This window comes from Chiloscyllium plagiosum, chromosome 41 (genome assembly GCF_004010195.1).
Source record: "Chiloscyllium plagiosum isolate BGI_BamShark_2017 chromosome 41, ASM401019v2, whole genome shotgun sequence".
NCBI lineage: Eukaryota > Metazoa > Chordata > Chondrichthyes > Orectolobiformes > Hemiscylliidae > Chiloscyllium > Chiloscyllium plagiosum.
The window spans coordinates 18,289,255-18,301,533 of record NC_057750.1 but is presented as its reverse complement, the minus strand read 5'-3'; the positions used below and the strand labels follow the sequence as shown (position 1 = coordinate 18,301,533).

Sequence of the window (12,279 nt, the reverse complement as noted above, 5' to 3'; positions counted from 1 at the left end):
GTAGCATTTGTATCCTGGAACATTAAGTTGCTAGTCCTGTCCATCCCTGAGCCATGTTTCCGTAATTGCTATGATATCCCAGTCCCATGTTCCTAACCATGCCCTGAGTTCATCTGCCTTCCCTGTTAGGCCTCTTACATTGAAATAAATGCAGTTTAATTTATTAGCCCTACCTTGTCCCTGCCTGCCCTGACTGTTTGACTCACTTCTGTTCTCATCTCAGATCGATGTCTCTCCTCACTATCTCCCTGGGTTCCCCCTCCCCCCCCCACATCTTACTAGTTCAAACCCTCCCAAGCAGTTCTAGCAAATTTTCCTGCCAGTATATTAGTCACCTTCCAATTTAGGTGCAATCCGTCCTTCTTGTACAGGTCTCTTCTCCCCCAAAAGAGATTCCAATGATCCAAAAATGTATATTACTTATGTTTTATGTGGAGCACATTAATTGGGATTTCACTTGAATATTTTTAAAAAGACGCTCACTGAAATTGGAGTTTGATTGAGAGAGAGAGAGAGAGAGTGGTGTGTATGTGCGTGCGCACACATGCGCATATATATAAATAAAGTGCATGTGCTTGTGTGCTGGTTGAGTTAGAGCATATGTACTTGCAATGTTTCACTCTTTAAATAAATGCAGGATGAAGTAAAGATTAGCACCATTTAAATGGGAGGCCCTCAATGTTTACACAGGGCCCCAACGTTTTAGATTCCCCCATGAGGGGAGCATGCTTTGAGCATCTACTCTGCCAAACTATGTAAGAATCTTACGTTTCAATAAGATCACCTCTCCTTTTGTTAAACCTCAATGAGTACAGGTCTAACCTGCTCAACCTTTTCTCAAAAGGATACCCTTCATTTCAGGGATCAGCTGAAACAGTCTACTCCAAACTGTTCCCAATGCAAGTACAATGTCTCTATCAGTTGGCATAGAAGAGCTATGGTCAAGGTGCGTATACTCCTCCATGTTCCATGATAGTGTGCACTAACTGTATGGCAGGTATTTCCATGCAATTTGCCATTATTCTGTCTGCACTTTGCATTTTGCATCTGAGTCAACTGAAGTCTAGCCAGCATGCAACCTGGCCTCCGGTTCTAGCACCTGTAGTATCCTATCTCCTTTCTCTGGAGCCTCTACACTTGTATCCAGTCAGTCACCTCCTCTTTTGGAGTCTCTAAAGTCCATGAATTGCGTATCTGAGTTGGTGATTGCGAGAGTCAGACAAATCATTGTGCATCTTTAGGATTCCTATTCCCCCACTAAAAGAATGGCATTGATAATCAACACAAAACAAACCTGCCTTTAATCTTAGTTTGGTAAAGGGAAAATCACGGCACATTTGACATTTTCCCATTGAAGTTAAAATGTTTTTACTTATTTGTGAAGCAAATTTGCAAAGCCCACATTTATGCCAAGGCATTGAAGGCTTTAGTGTTAGAAATGGGATTAGAACAATTAGGTGGTTGTTTTAGACTGGCATGGGCTAAATGGGCTGAAGGGCCTTTTCAGTGCTGTAGACCTCTACGACCATGTGACGTATCCTATTTGTGAGGGAAAGGCCAGAAAGATCTGACTTTTTTTCAACTGCATATTCAATACTTTTACCAAAACTCCATTCTTGGAAAAATGAATGAAATGACCTCTCCTGGCAACTGTCTGAAACTAAGCCACTTCACTCACAACATAGTATCATATTTTATCACAAGATGAGTTTCTACAGGACCATAAGATGTAGCAGAAGAAGTAGGCCACTCAGCCCGCCAAGTCTGCTCTGCAATTCAATGAGATCTTTGCTGATCTGATCATCCTCAAATCTACTGTCCTGCCTTATCCCCTGGATTCCCTCACAGATTAAAAACCTGTTTATCTCAGCCTTGAATATTCTTAATGACACATCCTCTACAGCCTCTGCAGTCGAGAATTCGACAGATTCATTACCCTCTGTGAGAAAAAAAATTACTCCTCATCCTTGTCCTAACTTGGTGACCCCTTACTCTGTGATTATGTTCTCTGGTCCTAGACTCTCCTAAAAGGGAAAACAACCTTTCCACATCTACCCTGTCATGCACCCCCTGAAGTCTTGTATGTTTCAATAGGATCTCCTCTCATTCTTCTAAACCCCAATAAGTACAATAGGTGCTCAACCTCTCCCCTCCATACTTAGAATAAAACCAATGCATTTTTTCTAAACTTCCTCCGAAGCATATGTTTCTTTAGATAATGGGACCAAAACTGTTCACAGTATTTCATCTATTCTACTAGTGCCTGGCAGATTTTAAGCAAGATCTTCCTACTTTTATACTCCAGTCCTTGTAAATGGAGTCTAACATGCCATTTGACTTCCCTATTACCCGCTGAATTTGGATACGAATGGTTTGTGAGCCATGTACAAGGAGATCCAATTCCCTCTGTGGTGCAGCTAACTTCAATCTTTCCCGGTTTAACATTACATTTGTTCCCTTCACATCACCGTAATAATGAAGACTACCTACTTCTACCTCTGTAACATCCTACTTCTACCTCTATAGAGACCCGGGTTCAATTCCCGCCTCAGGCGACTGATTGTGTGGAGTTTGCACATTCTCCCCGTGTCTGCGTGGGTTTCCTCCGGGTACTCTGGTTTCCTCCCACAGTCCAAAGATGTGCAGGTCAGGTGAATTGGCCATGCTAAATTGCCCGTAGTGTTAGGTAAGGGGTAAATGTAGGGGTATGGGTGGATTGCGCTTCGGCGGGTCGGTGTGGACTTGTTGGGCCGAAGGGCCTGTTTCCACACTGTAATGTAATCTAATCTAATCTAATTCTTCTCTTTGCAGATTCAATGATTTTACTATTCCAGTGCAATCCAGCTGATCCTCCAATATTCTACCTTCTGTAAGTTTGATGTTATTCAAAACTCTGCCAGCCTCATGCTAAAACTCACAGGAAGTCCCATTATCATATCATTCCCCACCTCGCTGATGTACACAGACTCCTCCATCAAACAAGATCATGATTTTAAAATTCTCATCCTTGTTATGTAATCTGTCTATAGCCTCACTCTTGTCCATCTCTATAAACTCCTCAATCCGTACCATTCTGATGGGAGGCACTGATCGGGTTCAATTCCAGCATTGGGTGACTGTCTTTGTGGAGTTTGCATGTTCTCTCTATGTATATGTGAATTTCCATCGGGTGCTCTCATTTCTTCCCGCAGTCTGAGGACGTGCAGGTTAGGTGGATTGGCAATGCTAAATTTGCCCATAGTGTCCAGGAATGTGCAGGTTAGGTGGATTAGCCTTGGTGAAATATAGGGATAGGGTGGAATGCTGTTCAGAGGGCCAGTACAGACTCAATGGGCTGAAAGGTTTCTTTCCATACAGTAGGGATTCTGTGATATCTGCATTCCATTAATTCTGGCCGTCTTGAGTTGTTGTGTCGCCATAGCCTTACCAGACCATAGGGGCTGCTCTCTCATTAGAGAGAGAAGTGACTGGTGGTGATTTAACCTGAGGGCCGCCAGACCTCAGGCAAGGGAAGAGGTTGAGAAGGAGAGTCCTTCTTGGTAACCTCAAACCAGTGATGGGAATCGAACCCACACTGTTAGCATCACACTGCTCTGTGAACCAACTATCCAGCCAACTGTGCTAAACCAATTCCCCATCTTGAGTATTCCCGAATTTAAATTACTCCACCATTGGTGGTCGTGCATTTAGTTGACTGAGTTTGAGCTCAGGTATATTCTGCTTCCTCCTTTGCCCAACCATCCTTCAAACCCAGGCTCCAGGTCCAGTGTCCAGGGCTGTACGGCTTTTTGGAAATGGGACTGGAGAAAGGAGAAATGAGAGGATCTGAGTTCTGAAAATACATCTGGAGTAAGAACGAAAGGTGGTGTTAACATTAACTTCCTTACTTCTTGGGTCGCCCTGACTCTGTAGGACCATCAACTTTTTTGGCACTTGTTGGAAATAATGTCTTGAGCTTGAGATATTCAACTAAGGTCCCAATTGCCATCTCAGGTAAATGGCAATGTTTAGAAGAGGAGCTTGGGAATTACCTGGTGTCCAATATTTGTCCATTCACCAACATCATTCGCAACAATTATCTGACCTTTACCACATTGCTATTTGTGGGAGCCTGATATGTGTGTGTTGGTTGCCAGATTTCCTACTTTCTAACAGCAGATGCAATTCAAAAGTACTTTGTGAAGCACTGCGATATAAAAACTGAGTTAATCATAAAATAACAGAATCATACAATATAGCTCTTTGGCCCATTCAATCTGTGCTACCAAAGCTGCACTAAATTGACACTAGTCCCACCTTCCAACATTAGACCCATAGCCTTAAATGTTTTGATATTTCAATTTTATCAAAGTACTTTTTAAGTTTGTGATGTTACTTGCCTTGACTACCCTCTCTGGCCATGTATTCCAGAACCTCTCCACCTGCTGGATGAAATCCTTAAGTTCCTTCTAAATCTCCTGGCTTTCATTTTGAAATTATGCCCCCAATCATTGAACTTTCAACTAAGGGATAAAAGCCAGATATTGCTGGAAATTTTCAGAAAGTCTGGCAGCATCTGTGGAGAGAAATCAGTGTTAACTTGTTTTTATTTCAAAAGTATGCTTTATTCCTAAAAAAGCTTTGTAAATACACAATTCGATTCTCTACAGTTGCACATCAAGTAAATAAACAAAATGTTAGACTTTGACTCGATCCAAAAAAGCCAAAGACCTCTCTTACAAATACAATACTAATATTTACACATATTTGAGGCACAAGGAAGGTCCGATAACTGAACAGACCCATTTATCTTCTGCAGGAAGATCTCAGACAGTGGTCTTATGCCACTGCGCCTTAGCAGCAGCTGCCCCGGACTTTAGTGTGTCCCTTAGCACACAGTCCTGGATCTTGGAATGTGGCAATCTGCAACACTCAGGCAGAGTCAAGTCCTTGTTCTGGAAGACCAACAAGTTTTGGGCAGAACAAAGAGCGTCTTTCATTGAGTTGATGGTTGTCCAGGCATAGTTGATGTTTATCTCAGTGTGCGTCCCAGGGAACAGACAGTAGAGGACAGAGTCCTGCATCATGGAGCTGCTCGAAACAACCCTCAACACAAATGCTGCATCTTCCTCCAGACTTCCTTTGCAGAAGGACATTCCAGAAGGAGATGCACCCTCTTCTTTTCCCATAGAGTCTCAGATGCTATGTGTTGACCACTTCCTGATGTGGTCAAAAGTGCTTTTCTTTGCAAATTTCTCTTTGAAGAACAGGTGATATGGTCCAATAATTTGGAGCATTTTGCAGCATCAAGGCCAGTCTCATCCTTCACAGCACCAGGGACAGGTAGAACCTCAGTACACAGTGACACTTGGTGTGTGCATACCGAGGATCTACACACAGCTTGATGCAGCCTCACACAAAGGTGGCCATCAGAATAAGAGCAATGTTGGGTATGTTTTTCCTTCCAGTTTCCAGAGTTTTGTACATGGAGTCCCTGAAGATTCCTGAAGAAGGGCTTATGCCCGAAACGTCGATTCTCCTGTTCCTTGGATGCTGCCTGACCTGCTACGCTTTTCCAGCAACACATTTTCAGCTCTGATCTCCAGCATCTGCAGTCCTCACTTTCTCCTCTCTGAAGACCCGGTCTCCTTTAGGCTTCCAGACAAAATAGAAGGTGGCTCGGGTGACAGAAGCTGCGCAGTTTCGGGAAATGGGCCAGATCTGTGCTACGTACAACATCAGAGAGAGTGCTTCACACCTAATGACTATGGAAGTTATTATGTCAATAATGTAGTTAACTTAGTGTTGCAATGTATGCCTGAGATCATGTTACAAGGCTCCAGTAACAGATAATGGTAGTGCATTGTGATAGGTTAGTTAACTCACTGGGAGATGAGCTAATGCTGCAGATGATGGTGCTGTAATGTGATAGGTTAAGTGTGACGGAAGGAACCAGTGTGGCAGACGATGATTAGTTTAGAAAGATAAAGCAAGCCAGCATGATTAGCTATGCTAATATTATCCAATAAGCGTGGGACCAACGAATTGTATAAACTGGAGGAGAACAAAGCAAGGGGGAGGGGGGGAAGCCAGGAAAGCCATTTTGCTGGCTCTCACAGTTTTGATTTTGCAAGATTAAAGTCTAATTTTGTGAAGGATTTTCTGCCTCTCCTGGTGATTTTTTTTTATAGAACATGGAGTGATTCTTCCACAACAGGACCAGTTTTTTTATACGCACAAAGGAGAGGGAGCAGTGCTCCCAAAAGACCAGTTTCTACTTCACTTCGGCAATGCACTCCTGCCAATTTTTGTGTACTCCCCGGCCCCTTTGAACCATATTCCCAGCACTTTCCAGTAATCTGTCCTGAAGGTGAAGTGAATGAAAGATTGGTCTGCCCAGTTCCAAAATAACATGGTCTCGTTCTTGCCTCAATTTACCTGGGCTCCCGAGGCCAGTTTGAACTGGTCACAGAAGCTCATGAGTCTGCACACTGACAGCAGATCCGAGCACAAAACGATGACATCATCCATGTACAGGGAGGTTTTGACCTGCAGGCCCCCACTGCCTGGAATAGTCACCCCTCCCAAGCTCACATCCTTCCTGATGGACTCAGCAAAGGGCGCTATACAGCACACACACAAGGCAGGGGAGAGTGGGCAGCTCTGCCTGACTCCAGATCTGATTGGGAAGCTTTCTGATTCCCATCCATTGATTGAGACTGTGCTAACGATGTTGGTGTGGAGCAGTCAGATCCAATTGCAGATTCCCTTCCCAAAGCCCATTTTGAAGAGTACGTCCCATGTGTTTTTGTGTGATACCCTGTCAAAGACCTTCTCCTGGTCCAGACTGATGAGGCAAGCATCCACCCCCCTGTCGTGTACTTGGTGATTGTATCTCTGAGGAGAGTGAGGCTTTCAGAGATCATCCTGCCTGGTTTGGTCAGGGGGTATCACCAATCCCAGAGCAGACCTGACCCGGTCAGCGGTGACCTCAGACAGGATTTTGTAATCTGCATTCAGCAATGATATTGGCTGCCAACTTCAAATTTGCTCCCTCTCCCCTTCTGCGTGTAGATGAGGGTGACGATACATTTCCTCATGGATTCACACATGGTACCTGCAAGAAGCAGACTATCATTCAGCTCCAACAGGTCCTGGCCAAACAAGTCCCTCAGACTGGAATACAACTCGGCCAGTAAGCCATCGCTTCCGGGAGGTTTATTCTTTTCTAAGGGCTCGAGGGCCTCGGTCAGCTCATCCAGAGATAGCGGCTGGTCCAGCCTCTCCTGCATAATGTTGACTAAGGGCTCCATGATAGAGGACAGAAACAATTGGAAGGCCGCTCTATCTGTGGGCTTTGTGTCAGACAGTTTGACATAAAAGGATTTGCTGATCCTCATGATGTCAGCCTGAGATGACGTTGCCGAGCTGTCATCTTCCTTCAGGTTGCTGAGCACAGAGCTCTCCCTGTGCACTTTCTGGAAAAAGAAACATGAGCACGTCTCATTCTGCCCCATGGAGCAGACCCTGGACCGGAAGATTATCTTGGAAATCTCCAAGGCAAAGAGCAAGGTTTGCTGGCTCTTCACCTCCTGGAGATCCTCTGTGACATTGACCCCCATTGCCTGTAGCAGGAGTAGGCTCTGCATGGTTTTCTGGAGTTTGGACAGTTTCCCCGCCTGTCTCTAGCCTTCTGAACACCTTTGAGAATGAAGAACCTCTTGATGTTCACCTTGACTGTTCCCCACCAGTCCAATGGAGACTCAAAGAGGGCTTCACTGTTCTCCAACCTGTGTAATACCTTTTCTGGGGTGAACAATTTTATATTCAGCTTTCACATTCCCTTGCCAGCCTGCTGGTCATCCTGTAGGTTACAGTTGGCCAGCAGGAGGCAGTGGTTAGAGAAGAACACCAGCTTGATGTTGGTGGATCTGACCGTGTGGGACATGAACAGGATATCTATCCTTGAGCGGATAGCCCCGTCTGGCCGCGACTTGGTGTATCTAGGCTGCAGGATAGCTGAAATTGTTGTGCAGCTTGGTGACTTTAACCATTTCCCGTCAGGAATCTGGATATGGAGTGCAGTTTGCTGTCAGCCCCTCAGGGTAATCCATCTGTATCGATGATGCAGTTGAAGTCTCCAGCCAGAATGACTGACCTGGAAGTTGCCAGCAACAGTGGGAGCTGCTGCAGGACAGCCAACCACTCACCCTTTACCACTAGAGCTTCACGTCAATTAATCTCAATGGAGCATTTCAATAAGTAATGCGTGCTACAAGGAGGTGCCCAGCAACCACCTCTTTAACCTCAGAGATGGTGAAGTTGCCTCCTTGCAGCAGAATACCCAGACCGGAGGAATGGCTATTATTTCCCCCTGACCGGATTGAAGGCCCACAGGTCCATAAGCTTGTCCACCTCCTGTAGCTGCTGAGGTGTGGTATCTCACAAGCCTAGGAGAAAGTGAGGACTGCAGATGCTGGAAAGCAGAATCAAAAAGTGTGGTGCTGGAAAAGCACAGCTGGTCAGGCAGCATCTGGGGAGCAAGAGAGTCAATAGTTCGAGCATAAGCTCTTCATCAGGAATGGGATGGGAGGGGCCAATGAGGCTGAGAGATAATTCGGAGGAGGGTGGGGATGGGGATGGGGAAAGGTAGCTGGGAATGTGATAAGTATCTGCTCCCAGGAAGACCAATTCCACTCCAGGACATTCCAGATGGCCTCCCCATTCAAGGACCACAATTTCCCCTCCCATGGTGTCATCAATGCCCTCCAGCACAGTTCCTACACTTCCCACACCTCTGCCCTTGGACCCCACCCGTCCAACTGCAACAAGGACAGAACACTGCCCCCCCACCCCCGGTCCTCACCTTCCACTCCACCAACGTCCAGATACAATGCATCATTCTCCACCATTTCCACAACTCACAATCAGACCTCACCATCAGAGATATATTTTCCTCCCCACCCCTATCTGCATACTACAGAGACCATTCCCTCCGTGATTCCCTCATTAGGTCCACAGCCCCAATCCTCCACTCCTGGCACCTTCCTTGCCACCGCAAGAGATGTAAAACCTATGCCCACACCTCCTCCCTCACCTCCATCCTAGGCCCCAAAGGACTCTTCCATCTCCGGCAGAGATTTTCCTGCACATCTAAACACCTACTGTGTGCATTGCTCTCGATGTGGTCTCCTCTACACTGGGGAGACAGGTCGCCAACTTACAGAAATTTTCAAAGGACATCTCTGGGACACATGCACCAATCAACCCCACTGCCCTGTGGCCAAACACATCAACTCCCCCTCCCACTCCGCCAAGGACATGCCAAGTCCTGGGCATCCTCCACTGCCAAATTCTAGCCACCCATTGCCTGGAGGAAAAACACCTCATCTTCCACCTTGGGACTGTCCAACCATACTGGATCAATGTTGATTTCACCAGTTTCTCCATTTCCCCTCATCCCATCTTATCCCAGATCCAACCCTCCAACTTGGCACCGCCCTCTTGAACTATCCTAACTGTCCACCTTCCTTTCCACCTGTCTGCTCCACCCTCCACTCTGACCTATCACTATCACCCCTACCTCCAGCTACCTGTGGCATTCCTAGCTATCTTCCCCCATCAAGCCCCAACCCCCTCCCGTTTATTTCTCAGCCCCTTTGTCCACCGTCCCCAAACACATCCCTGATGAAGACTGTATGCTCAAAACGTTGACTCTCCTGCTCCTCGGATGATGCCTGACCTGCTGTGTTTTTCCAGCGCTACACTTTTGACTCTATCTCTCACTCCTGCAGAAACAGGAGGTCTGCTTTGACATTGACCAGGTCAGCCAATGTGGAAACACATTGCGTAGTAGATTTAACACTATGCACGTTAATACTGGCAATTTTAACAGTTTATAGAATTACCAAATATCCATTCATCCACAGTCTTGTCACTAGCGGAAGGGGCTCCCTGCATCCCCATTGTGTGGGCGAATTATTGAACACTCTGTGCACTGAGGTAGCCTTCCTGTTCCAGTGACCCTTCTTTAGAACTGATGGTAGCTCGGAAAAATATGTTTTTTTATATAGGAGGTGAGGTGGGCGGGGTGGGGGAGAGTAAATGATAGGCCGAGTTAGAACTCAAAGAGAGAGAAAAACACAGTTGGACAGACAAAGGTGTGGTTAAAGTTCAGTCTGGGAGAATGAATAGTTGCTAATGGCGACTATTAGTGACTGACAATGCGTAGTCTGTGGTAGCAGCCCATGCCTGGTGTATGTGGGTGGGGCAAATCATGGGGAACGGTGCTGAAACACTAAAACGTTGAACTCGACATTAAGTCCAGAATGCTGCAGGGTTCCCAAGTGGAAAATGTGGTGCTGTTCTTCGCTGGAGTACTGAAACAAGCCTGAGACAGAGATGTTGGCCAGAGAACACGGTGTTTATTGAAGTGGTAGGTAACTTTTTGGACTGAGTCTTTTCAACTCGGGGGAACAACGACTTTCTATTCACATGTTCATGCCTCTCATAATCTTATACACCGCAGTCTTTGCTGCTCCAAAGAACACAATCTGAGCTTAAATCCAGTTCTGAAGAAGTCTTTGGTTTTGAAATGTTAATTCTGTTCCTCTCTCCACAAGATGGTGGGTTTATCCAGCATTTTCTGTTTTTATATTTCAGAGTTCCATCATCGTTTTATTTGGTGCAATATTGAGTTTGGTGGTACATAATTTATTTTCAAAATCCTGATCTATACAGATGAATTTAACAATGGGCCAAAGTCAGTACAGGCAGTTTCAACTACAGATTGGCTAACTAATGGATAAGAATGCTTTGCAGAACTGGGTTAAAAATCAGACAACACCAGGTTATGGTCCAACAGGTTTAATTGGAAGCACTAGCTTTCGGAGCACCGCTCCTATCATCAGGGGAGCAGTGCTCCGAAAGCTAGTGCTTCCAATTAAACCTGTTGGACTATAACCTGGTGTTGTGTGATTTTTAACTTTGTACACCCCAGTCCAACACTGGTATCTCCAAATTATGATTGCAAAACTGGTACATTCTTAATTAACATTGACAAGGTTGTGTATCTACGGGAAGCCAAGGCAAACTCTGCACTTGAACAAAGTTTGGATATAAGTTTAAAAAAAAGGTTGGGCACTAGTTATTGGTTCTTGTAGCACATGACCATTCCTGTATCATTTGGTGAAGTATTTTCCTCTGAGTTTAACCTCCAGCAAGTTTTAAGTTTGTCACTTGCCTTGTGTGCAACACAGGCCTGCCCTCTGCTGGCAGGACATCTTCAGTGGAAACTCAATCTGCTTTCTCATTTCCTCTCCTGAGAGCATTAATTCTTGTTGAAATCTTGCTTCATTCAAGAGAAATGGAGTTACAATTACATATAACTTTGCAGCATCTCAAAATATCTTGTTGGACTTCTCAGCCAACAGATTATTCAAGTCAATAAAACAAAGAATTACAAATGCTGGAATCTGAAACAAAAACAGAAATTGCTGGAGAAACTCAGCAGGTCTTGGTAGCGTTTATGGAGAGAAAACAGAGTTATTGTTTTGTGTCCAGTGACCCTCCTTCAGAACTAGATAGTAGCTAGGAAAAGGTGGTATACTGAAGACAGAGGATGTGGAGGTAAAGGAGTAAATGATAGGGGGCAATGGAGCCCAAAGAGAGAGAAAGACAGTTAGCATGTAACACCTGCCCATTTACTTCCTCCCTCCTCACTATCCAAAGCTCCGTACATACGTTCCAGGTGAGGCAGCGATTTGCCTGCACTTCACCCAATCTAGTCTACTATTTGCTGCTCACAATGTGGTCTCCTCTAAATTAGAGAGATAAAATGCAGACTGGGCGACTGCTTTGTGGAACACCACGTTCTATCCGCAAAATGTCTCTGAGCTCCCAGTTGCCTGCCACTTCAACACCCACTGTGTTCCCTGTCTCCGTCTCAGGCCTGCTGCAGTTCTCCAGCCAGGCTCAGCACAAGCTGGAAGGACGGCACCTCATTTTCTGCTTGGGAACCCTTTCACCTTCGGAACTCAATATCAACTTTAATAACTTTAGGGCATGATCACTTTCTTCCCTGTCCTTTATACACCCCTGGCCCTGTCATGATATGAAATGTTTTCAGCGCAGCCAACCCATTTTCACTTAATTATTATCCCCATTATCAGCTTTTCTGTTTCCCTGGCTTAACATTCAGCATGTAAACCATTTTTTCCTAGCTACAATCTAGTTCTGAAGAAAGTTCACGAGACTCAAAAGGTTTATTGTGCTTTCTCTCCCACTCACCTCTTGCTTCTT

General features: G+C 45.3%; 1 long non-coding RNA gene across 1 annotated transcript in view; it reads left to right on the top strand.

Annotated features, from left to right (window-relative positions):
• The window catches only part of LOC122542908, a 14,951-nt gene extending 9,428 nt beyond the window's left edge, over positions 1-5,523 (top strand). Inside the window, exons 2-3 of the long non-coding RNA XR_006309883.1 lie at positions 2,812-2,869; positions 4,799-5,523. This is a non-coding gene — a long non-coding RNA (uncharacterized LOC122542908). The remainder of the gene's footprint in view (positions 1-2,811; positions 2,870-4,798) is intronic.
• Positions 5,524-12,279: the final 6,756 nt, after the last annotated feature.